This window comes from Rutidosis leptorrhynchoides, chromosome 7 (genome assembly GCF_046630445.1).
Source record: "Rutidosis leptorrhynchoides isolate AG116_Rl617_1_P2 chromosome 7, CSIRO_AGI_Rlap_v1, whole genome shotgun sequence".
In the NCBI taxonomy this organism is placed as follows: Eukaryota; Viridiplantae; Streptophyta; class Magnoliopsida; order Asterales; family Asteraceae; genus Rutidosis; species Rutidosis leptorrhynchoides.
Window position 1 is genome coordinate 317,177,826 of NC_092339.1, and position 11,832 is coordinate 317,189,657.

The window sequence follows — 11,832 nt, forward strand, 5'->3', positions numbered from 1 at the left end:
CATTTTAGGTAATCCATATTTATTTTGACGTCTAAAAAATTGTTTTATCAAATGTTAATTAAAAAGAGAAATATCGATACTTTTAAGTTAGAACTCCGTCAAAAAATTAACGATACTCCAATTTATTAAGTAAATCATATGCAAGTCTGATAAGTAAATATTATGAACGTGACAAAAATTAAGTAAATATTCAGTTCATAAAAATCATCATTCACGAGGTCCTCCATATCCCCAGGTAAGTGCCAATGATCAAACTTGCATATGATTTACTTAAAAAATAGAGTATCGTTAATTTTTTAACAGAGTCCTAACTTAAAAATAACGATACTCCTATTTTTTATTAATATTTGATAAAATAATTCTTTGAATGTCAAAAAAAACATAGATTATCTAAAATAAAAATTTCAGGTAAAAAGAATACCTTTTAATAGATTTTTCCCTAGTAATAACAATAACAATAATTATAATTATAATCATTATTATTATTATTATTATTATTATTATTATTATTATTATATAAAATATAATTATCTAAATATATATTTGCTGTTATACACGGGTATACGGAGTACTAAAATATTGCAGCAGACACGGACAGTCGACCTATCATACAATTACTTAGTAGACTCTATGAATGTTGATGTGTTGGACATGTTCCAGGTTTAATCTTCAGTGATAGAAAGTCGACAAGGAAGTATGTTATATATGTTTTCGTTTTTTAGCCAAAAAAAAAAAGTAGCGTAAGAGCACTCATTAATCTATTGTTTGAACTCATTTAATCTCATAATCGAACTCTCTTTTTTTAACAACAATTTGGGATCACTTAGGGGTAGAAATGACATTGAGTTGTAAACGATTGTTCTAAGGATCTTAGGTTGCTTGAACTCTAAACTAGAGGCGGAATACACTAGAAAATGATTAAACCGAGATATGGGTCGTTTTGGGATCGAATTGGTCAAACCTAGAGCAAAACCTAGATTAAATCGACTCCTAGACGATATATTTCGGTGGTATATGATGTTAGGGTTCTCTGGAGACGAAAACCTACGACTTAGGGTGAATGGGACGAGTAACCTCATCAAAGAAGTCTAAACCCGTATATATAGTGAACACAGACACACTCGGTCGAGTGTCTGTGTCCACACGGTCGACTGACTGACACAGTCGGTCGAGTGTCTATACACACTCGGTCGACTGTGTACAGTTTAAACATATTGATCACTTGATAAATTATGCATGCACAAACACAAATATAATCAATAGTCTCAAGTAAACATTATTACATAACCGAAACGTGTTAAACATAAAAACGGATAACGGCTGGGGATTCATGCACCAAGAAACTCCCCCTAAGACCTAGCCGTTACAATAAAGCATTCGGTTATCAATCCGTATAAGGATCTGTCACCCAGTTCTTCAGATAGCAAAGTTTAACAACTCTGCAATACTGTTCAGCTTGCACACGATTCTCTGGGCGATACAGCATCCTATTGTAGTAAAGGGTAAACATATCTTCTTCACAGAAGTTTCTCAACCAAACTAGATCTAGAACCCTTATACTATCATTTTCATCTCCTCCATCCTTGTCTAACATAATCACCGCTTTCTCCGAGCGTTCATCATAATACCACCAACGAAAACGAGGACTGAAGTGCAGCGGCATGTGTAGTGACCCGAACTTTTCCATGTTTATATATATTAAATGAAATTGATATTTACATGATTAAGTATTTCCAACATGTTAAGCAATCAAACTTGTTAAGACTTGATTAATTGGAATAGGTTTCATATAGACAAATGACCACCCAAGTTGACCGGTGATTCACGAACGTTAAAACTTGTAAAAACTATATGATGACATATATATGATTATATATATAGTTAACATGATATTATGATAAGTAAGTATCTCATTAGGTATTTTAACAATGAGTTATGTACATAAAATTATGTTTATTGAATTAAGAAACTCGAAACGATATATATAACGATTATCGTTATAACAACGTCTTACTAATTACATATGAATCATATTAAGATATTGTTACACTATGTTTAATCATGATAAATGATAATTAAACATGTCATTAAGTGTATTAACAATGAACTACATATGTAAAAACAAGACTACTAACTTAATGATTTTGAAACGAGACATATATGTAACGATTATCGTTGTAACAACATTTAACTGTATATATATCATACTAAGATATATTAATATGTCATAATATCATGATAATGTAATAATTTAACATCTCTTTAGATATAATAAACAATGGGTTAACAACATTTAACAAGATCGTTAACCTAAAGGTTTCAAAACAACATTTACATGTAACGACTAACGATGACTTAACGACTCAGGTAAAATGTATATACATGTAGTGTTTTAATATGTATTCATACACTTTTGAAAGACTTCAAGACACTTATCAAAATAATTCTACTTAACAAAAATGCTTACAATTACATCCTCGTTCAGTTTCATCAACAATTCTACTCGTATGCACCCGTATTCGTACTCGTACAATACACAGCTTTTAGATGTATGTACTATTGGTATATACACTCCAATGATCAGCTCTTAGGAGCCCATATGAGTCACCTAACACATGTGGGAACTATCATTTGGCAACTAGCATGAAATATCTCATAAAATTACAAAAACATTAGTAATCATTCATGACTTATTTACATGAAAACAAAATTACATATCCTTTATATCTAATCCATATACCAATGACCAAAAACACCTACAAACACTTTCATTCTTCAATTTTCTTCATCTAATTGATCTCTCTCAAGTTCCATCATCAAGTTCTAAGTGTTCTTCATAAATTCCATAAGTATAGTTTCATAAAAATCAAGAATAATACCAAGTTTGCAAGTTTACTTCCAAGCTTTCTAATCCATTCCAAGTAATCATATAAGATCAAGGAACCTTTGTTATTTACAGTAGGTAATCTTTCTAATTCAAGGTAATATTCATATTCAAACTTTGATTCAATTTCTACAACTATAACAATCTTATTTTGAGTGAAAATCTTACTTGAACTGTTTTCGTGTCATGATTCTGCTTCAAGAACTTTCAAGCCATTCAAGGATCCTTTGAAGCTAGATCCATTTTTTTTATTTCCAGTAGTTTTATCCAGAAAACTTGAGGTAGTAATGATGTTCATAATATCATTCGATTCATACATATAAAGCTATCTTATTCGAAGGTTTAAACTTGTAATCACTAATGCATAGTTTAGTTAATTCTAAACTTGTTCGTAAACAAAAGTTAATCCTTCTAACTTGACTTTTAAAATCAACTAAACACATGTTCTACATCTATATGATATGCTAACTTAATGATTTAAAACCTGGAAACACGATGAACACCATAAAATCGGATATACACCGTCGTAGTGAAACCAGGGACTGTTTTGGTTTGGATAATTAAAAACTATGATAAACTTTGATTTAAAAGTTGTTCTTCTGGGAAAATGATTTTTCATATGAACATGAAGCTATATCCAAAAATCTTGGTTAAACTCAAAGTGAAAGTATGTTTTTCAAAATGGTCATCAAGATGTCGTTCTTTCGACGGAAATGACTACCTCTTTAGTAATTGACATGTAACTTAGATTTCCGACTATAAACCTATACTTTTTCTGTTTGGATTCTTAAATTAGAGTTCAATATGAAACCATATCAATTTGATTCACTCAAAACGAATTTAAAATGAAGAAGTTATGGGTAAAACAAGATTAAATATTTTTGATCTTTTTAGCTACGGGAAATGTTTAACAAATCTATACAAATCATATCCTAGCTAACTTATATTGTATTATACATGTATTCTAATATATTATGTAATCTTGGGATACCATAGATACGTATGCAAATGTTTTGACATATCATATCGACCCATGTATATATATTATTTGGAACAACCATAGACACTCTATATGCAGTAATGTTGGAGTTAGCTATACAGGGTTGAGGTTGATTCCAAAAATATATATACTTTGATTTGTGATCTAGCCTGAGACGTGTATACACTGGGTCGTGGATTAATTCAAGATAATATATATATCGATTTATTTCTGTACATCTAACTGTGGACAACTAGTTGTAGGTTACTAACGAGGACAGCTGACTTAATACACTCAAATCTTTAAAACATAATAAAAATGGTTGTAATTATATTTTGATCATACTTTGATATATATGTACATATTTGTATAGGTTCGTGAATCGATCCGTGGCCAAGTCTTATTTTCGAGGAAGGAAATATCTGTGAAAGTGAGTTATAGTCCCACTTTTAAAATCTAATATTTATGGGATGAGAATACATGCAGGTTTTATAAATGATTTACAAAATAGACACAAGTACGTGAAACTACATTCTATGGTTGAATTATCGAAATCGAATATGCCCCTTTTTATTAAGTCTGGTAATCTAAGAATTAGGGAACAGACACCCTAATTGACGCGAATCCTAAAGATAGATCTATTGGGCCTAACAAACCCCATCCAAAGTACCGGATGCTTTAGTACTTCGAAATTTATATCATATCCGAAGGGTGTCCCGGAATGATGGGGATATTCTTATATATGCATCTTGTTAATGTCGGTTACCAGGTGTTCGCCATATGAATGATTTTTATCTCTATGTATGGGATGTGTATTGAAATATGAAATCTTGTGGTCTATTGTTACGATTTGATATATATAGGTTAAACCTATAACTCACCAACATTTTTGTTGACGTTTAAAGCATGTTTATTCTCAGGTGAATAATAAGAGCTTCCGCTGTTGCATACTAAAATAAGGACAAGATTTGGAGTCCATGTTTGTATGATATTGTGTAAAAACTGCATTCAAGAAATATATGCCGATGTAATATATTTCTATTGTAAACCATTATGTAATGGTCGTGTGTAAACAGTATATTTTAGATTATCATTATTTGATAATCTACGTAATGTTTTTAAAACCTTTGTTGATAAAATAAAGGTTATGGTTGTTTTAAAAATGAATGCAGTCTTTGAAAAACGTCTCATATAGAGGTCAAAACCTCGCAACGAAATCAATTAATATGGAACGTTTATAATCAATATGAACGGGACATTTCAGTTGGTATCCGAGCGTTGGTCTTAGAGAACCAGAAAATTGCATTAGTGTGTCTTACCGAGTTTGTTAGGATGCATTAGTGAGTCTGGACTTCGACCGTGTTTTTCTTCAAAAACGATTGCTTAACATTTTTTTTGTTGGAAACTATATATTATTAACATGTAAATATTATGTGATATATTAATCTCTTAACGTGTTTGATATTGTGTGATAGATGTCTACCTCTAGTACAAATCTCATTGATTCAGCTAATAATAATGAAGAGTCGAATATATTTTGGGAAGATTCACAAATTCCCGAAGAGGAACCGGAAGAAGAGGAACCAGAAGAGGAGGAATCGGAAGAGGAGGAACCAGAAGAAGAAGAGGTTCCGGAGGAAGAAATATTGATACCTATAGTAAATCGATTAAATAAAAGAAAATCCTCAACCAACGGACCGAAGTTAATAATGGTCAATGGTGTTTCCGCCGAGGAAGCAAAATATTGGGAAGATTACCAATTTTCCGATGAATCGGATCCCGATGAGGATTCCGATGATGTTATAGAAATTACCTCGACCCAATTTAATGAAGCAAAAGAAAATAATAAGGGAAAAGGTATAAAAATAGAGAAACCCGATTCCAAACCCGATGAACTTTATATGTATCGGCAACATTCGTATTTCCTAAAATGTAACAATGACCTGGGAACCTCTAAACCACCAGGTTTTTCTAAACTATTGTGGAAAATGATGGCTCGTATTAGAGGAACACCATATATTCCTAGAAAATTAGGAAAACGAACCAAGTCCGAAGAAGAAGAAACCAGTGATTCAGATTAGAGGGTTGTAATCATGTTGTGTATTATATGTATTGTAGTGTGCTTGTACTTTTATGTTCTATGTAAAAATTGCTTGTATTATTTGTTAATTATCTTTTACGAATCTAATCCTTGTCTATTTTACAGTATAAAAACAAAATAGACGTTAAGGGTAGACAATCGAATATTTTAGAAGACTTACCAGAGGATATGATTGAGAAAATTTTGTCTAGGGTCGGTCAGAATTCATCAGCATATTAATTAACTTGTCAAACATTTGACAGACTTTCCAGAAATGCCTTAATTTATAAAAGGCTTTCCTTTGATAGGTGAGGTATATCACATTAGGGAGACCTTAAGTTACGCCGTGTTTTCTTTAAAGCGTTAAATGCGGGGAACCCAAATGCAATTTTACGCTACGGGTTAAGAACCTATTTTGACTCAACATATCCCAACATAGGATTTCGTGAATTAGAAAGAGCTTCTAACATGCAACATAAAGAAGCATGTTATTCTTACGGGTTAGTGATGTTCGCTTCTTACCAAAGTGAGAAAAAGAACATCGAATTGCAAATTTTAAATAAAACCTTTTCACAAGTGACGGATTCAGTAGTTGGGGTGAGAAACAAGGTTTTTAGATTATTACGAGGCTGTTGGACATTATGAAACCCTCGTCCTTTTGACGACATTACAACATGCTGCCTAGCCAGTGGTCATAACGGTTATTTTCCACAAGACCAAGGATGGGAAGTCGTCTTAGTAAAACCAGAATGCATGACTTGTTTCTGGACTTATGAATTACGTGTCTTTATTTCCTTTGCTAAACAACTTGCGTATTAACTAGATTTATCTTCAAAACTGTCCTGTATCAAAGTGTACTATATTTCATGTTATATGTAATATAGCGAAGTTGTAAGTTTGAAGAATATTTGTATGTGATATATTATTATCAGTTTTTCATATGGAATTGTAGTAGTTGAATTGTATATTAGCTACTAAGTATGAACTTAACGGGTAGGTAGTACCCGAATTTAAACTTATAAAACGCTAATATGAAGAAAAAGCTTTTATAAATGAGTTCATATTATGCTACGAAATACTATTGACTACTCTTAATATTCTGTATGATTAACTCGATTCAATTGGCTATTTTGAAGGAAATGGCACCGACTACTCGGCCTTCCATGAATATGAGCGAAGAGGAATTCCGTACCTTTCTTGCTGCAAACATAGCCGCAGTACAGGCTGCGCTTCATACCAACAATAACTCTGAATCTAGCAATGCAGCTAACGGTGCAAGAAATCGTGTAGGATGCTCCAACAAAGAATTCACTGCCTGCAAACCTTTGGAATTTGATGAAACCGAAGGACCAATTGGATTGAAACGGTGGACCGAGAAAGTCGAATCGGTGTTTGCCATAAGTAAGTGTACTGAAGAGGACAAAGTTAAGTACGCTACGCATACCTTCACAGGTACTGCGTTAACATGGTGGAACACCTATCTTGAACAGGTAGGACACAATGCTGCTTACGCACTACCGTGGTCGGCATTCAAGCACTTGATGAACGAGAAGTACCATCCCAGAACCGAGGTCAAGAAGCTCAAGTCAGAACTTAGAGGGTTACGAACACAGGGATTCGATATTACTTCGTACGAAAGACGATTTACAGAATTGTGCCTATTGTGTCCGAGAGCGTTCGAAGATGAGGAAGAGAAGATCGACGCGTTTGTGAAAGGGTTACCGGAGAGAATCCAAGAAGATATAAGTTCACACGAGCCTGCCTCCATACAAAAGGCATGTAGAATGGCTCACAAACCCATGAACCAGATTGAGGAAAGAATTAAAGAACAGGCGGCCGAAGAGGCCAACGTGAAGCTATTCAAAAGAAAGTGGGAGGAAAACGGTGATAAGAGTCACTAATACAACAACAACAATCCCAACAATCGCAACATCAATCGCAACTACAACAAACGGCACAACAACAACAACAACAACTACAACAATCATCCCAACAACAATAACAACCGCAACAACAACAACAATCAGAAGCAGCTATGCCAAAGGTGTGAAAAGTATCACTCGGGGTTCTGCACCAAATTTTGCAACAAGTGTAAAAGAAATGGTCATAGCACGGTGAAGTGTGAGGTCTACGGACCAGGGGTTAACAGAACAAAAGGAACAAATAGTGTCGGAACGAGTAATGGCGGAGCAAGTAGTGTCGGAGCAAGTTATGCCAATGTAGTTTGTTATAAATGTGGAAAACTGGGCCACATTATTAGAAATTGCCCGAACCAGGAGAACACGAATGGACAAGGCCGCGGAAGAGTTTTCAATATTAATGCAGCAAAGGCACAGGAAGACCCGGAGCTTGTTACGGGTACGTTTCGTATTGACAATAAATCTGCTTACGTTTTATTTGATTCGGGTGCGGATAGAAGTTATATGAGTAGAGATTTTTGTGCTAAATTAAGTTTTCCATTGACGCCGTTGGATAGTAAATTTTTACTCGAATTAGCAAACGGTAAATTAATTTCAGCAGATTATATATGCCGGAATCGAGAAATTAAACTGGGTAGCGAAATATTTAAGATTTATTTGATACCAGTAGAGTTAGGGAGTTTTGATGTAATAGTTGACATGGACTGGCTGAAGGAGATGAAAGCAGAGATCGTATGTTACAAAAATGCAATTCGCATTGTACGAGAAGAAGGAGAACCCTTAATGGTGTACGGAGAAAAGGGCAACACGAAGCTACATCTTATTAGTAATTTGAAGGCAAAAAAACTAATAAGAAAAGGTTGCTATGCTGTTCTAGCACACGTCGAGAAAGTATAAACTAAAAAAAAGAGTATCAATGATGTTTCGGCCGCAAAAGAATTTCCCGATGTATTTTTGAAAGAATTACCGGGACTACCTCCACATCGATCTGTTGAATTTCAAATAGATCTTGTACCAGGAACTGCACCAATAGCTCGTGCTCCTTATAGACTCGCACCCAGCGAGATGAAAGAACTGCAAAGCCAACTGCAAGAACTATTAGAACGTGGTTTCATTCGACCAAGCACATCACCATGGGGAGCTCCTGTTTTGTTTGTCAAGAAGAAGGATGATACATTTAGGTTGTGTATTGACTACAGAGAGTTGAACAAACTTACCATCAAAAACCGTTATCCACTGCCGAGAATTGATGACTTATTTGATCAACTACAAGGCTCGTCGGTTTATTCAAAAATCGATTTACGTTCCGGATATCATCAAATGTGAGTAAAGGAGGATGATATTCCAAAAACTTCTTTTAGGACGCGTTATGGTCATTACGAGTTTATGATTATGCCGTTTGGATTGACTAACGCACCAGCTGTGTTCATGGACCTTATGAATCGAGTGTGTGGGCCATATCTTGACAAGTTTGTCATTGTTTTCATCGATGACATACTTATTTACTCAAAGAATGATCAAGAGCACGAAGAACATTTGAGAAAAGTGCTAGAAGTATTGAGGAAATAAAAACTGTACGCTAAGTTTTCAAAGTGTGCATTTTGGTTGGAAGAAGTTCAATTCCTCGGTCACATAGTGAACAAAGAAGGTATCCAGGTGGACCCGGCAAAGATCGAAACCGTTGAAAAGTGGGAAACCCCAAAAACTCCGAAGCATATACGTCAATTTTTAGGATTGGCTGGTTATTACAGAAGATTCATCCAAGATTTCTCCAAAATAGCAAAACCCTTGACTGCATTAACACATAAAGGGAAGAAATTTGAATGGAAGGATGAACAGGAGAAGGCATTTCAGTTATTAAAGAAAAAGCTAACTACGGCACCTATATTGTCATTGCCTGAAGGGAATGATGATTTTGTGATTTATTGTGACGCATCAAAGCAAGGTCTCGGTTGTGTATTAATGCAACGAATGAAGGTGATTGCTTATGCGTCTAGACAATTGAAGATTCACGAGCAAAATTATACAACTCACGATTTGGAATTGGGTGCTGTTGTTTTTGCATTAAAGACTTGGAGGCATTATTTATATGGGGTCAAAATTATTATATATACCGACCACAAAAGTCTCCAACACATATTTAATCAGAAGCAACTGAATATGAGACAACGCAGGTGGATTGAACTATTGAATGATTATGATTTTGAGATTCGATACCACCCGGGGAAGGCGAATGTGGTAGCCGACGCTTTGAGTAGAAAGGACAGAGAACCTATACGGGTAAAAGCTATGAATATAATTATTCGTACTAATCTTACTACCCAAATAAAGGGGGCGCAACAGGGGGTTGTAAAAGAAGGAAAGTTGAAGAATGAGATACCCAAAAGATCAGAGAAACATCTTAATATTCGGGAAGATGGAACCCGATATAGGGCTGATAGAATTTGGGTACCAAGGTTTGGAGATGTGAGAGAAATGGTACTTAAAGAAGCACATAAAACCAGATATTCAATACATCCCGGAGCGGGGAAGATGTATAAATATCTCAAGAAACACTTTTGGTGGCCGGGTATGAAAGCCGATATTGCTAAATATGTAGGAGAATGTTTGACGTGTTCTAAGGTCAAAGCTGAACATCAGAAGCCATCAGGTCTACTACAACAACCTGAAATCCCGGAAAGGAAATGGGTAAACATTACCATGGATTTCATTACTAAATTGCCAAGGACTGCAAGTGGTTATGATACTATTTAGGTAATAGTTGATCATCTCACCAAGTCAGCATACTTCCTGCCAATGAGAGAAGATGACAAAATGGAGAAGTTGGCGCGATTGTATTTGAAGGAGGTTGTCTCCAGACATGGAATACCCGTCTCTATTATCTATGATAGGTATGGTAGATTTGTTTCAAGGTTCTGGCAGACGTTGCAACAAGCATTGGGGACTCGTCTAGACATGAGTACTGCCTATCATCCACAAACTGATGGGCAGAGCAAAAGGACGATACAAACGCTTGAAGACATGCTACGAGCATGTGTTATTGATTTCGGAAATAGTTGGGATCGACACCTACCGTTAGCATAATTTTCCTACAACAACAGTTATCATTCTAGTATCAAGATGGCACCGTTTGAGGCACTTTATGGTAGAAAGTGCAGGTCTCCGATTTGTTGGAATGAAGTGGGGGATAGACAGATTACGGGTCCGGAGATAATACAAGAAACTACCGAGAAAATCATCCAAATTTAACAACGATTGAAAACCGCCCAGAGTCGACAAAAGAGCTACGCGGACAGTAAAAGAAAAGATATGGAGTTTGAAATTGGAGAAATGGTAATGCTTAAGGTTTCACCTTGGAAAGGCGTTGTTCGATTTGGTAAATGGGGGAAACTAAATCCAAGGTACATTGGACCATTCAAGATTATAGATCGTGTCGGACCAGTAGCTTACCAACTGGAGCTACCTCAACAACTCGCGACTGTACATAACACTTTCCACGTCTTGAATTTGAAGAAATGTTTTGCTAAAGAAGATCTCACTATTCCGTTAGACAAAATCCAAATCAATGAAAAACTTCAATTCATTGAAGAACCCGTCGAAATAATGGATCGTGAGGTTAAGAGACTTAAACAAAACAAGATATCGATTGTTAAGGTTAGATGGAATGCTCGTAGAGGACCCGAGTTCACCTGGGAGCATGAAGATCGGATGAAGAAGAAATACCCGCATCTATTTCCAGAAGATTCGTCAACACTTTCAACAGCTTAAAATTTCGGGACGAAATTTATTTAACGGGTAAGTACTGTAGTGACCCGAACTTTTCCATGTTTATATATATTAAATGAAATTGATATTTACATGATTAAGTGTTTCCAACATCTTAAGCAATCAAACTTGTTAAGACTTGATTAATTGGAATAGGTTTCATATAGACAAATGACCACCCAAGTTGACCGGTGATTCACGAACG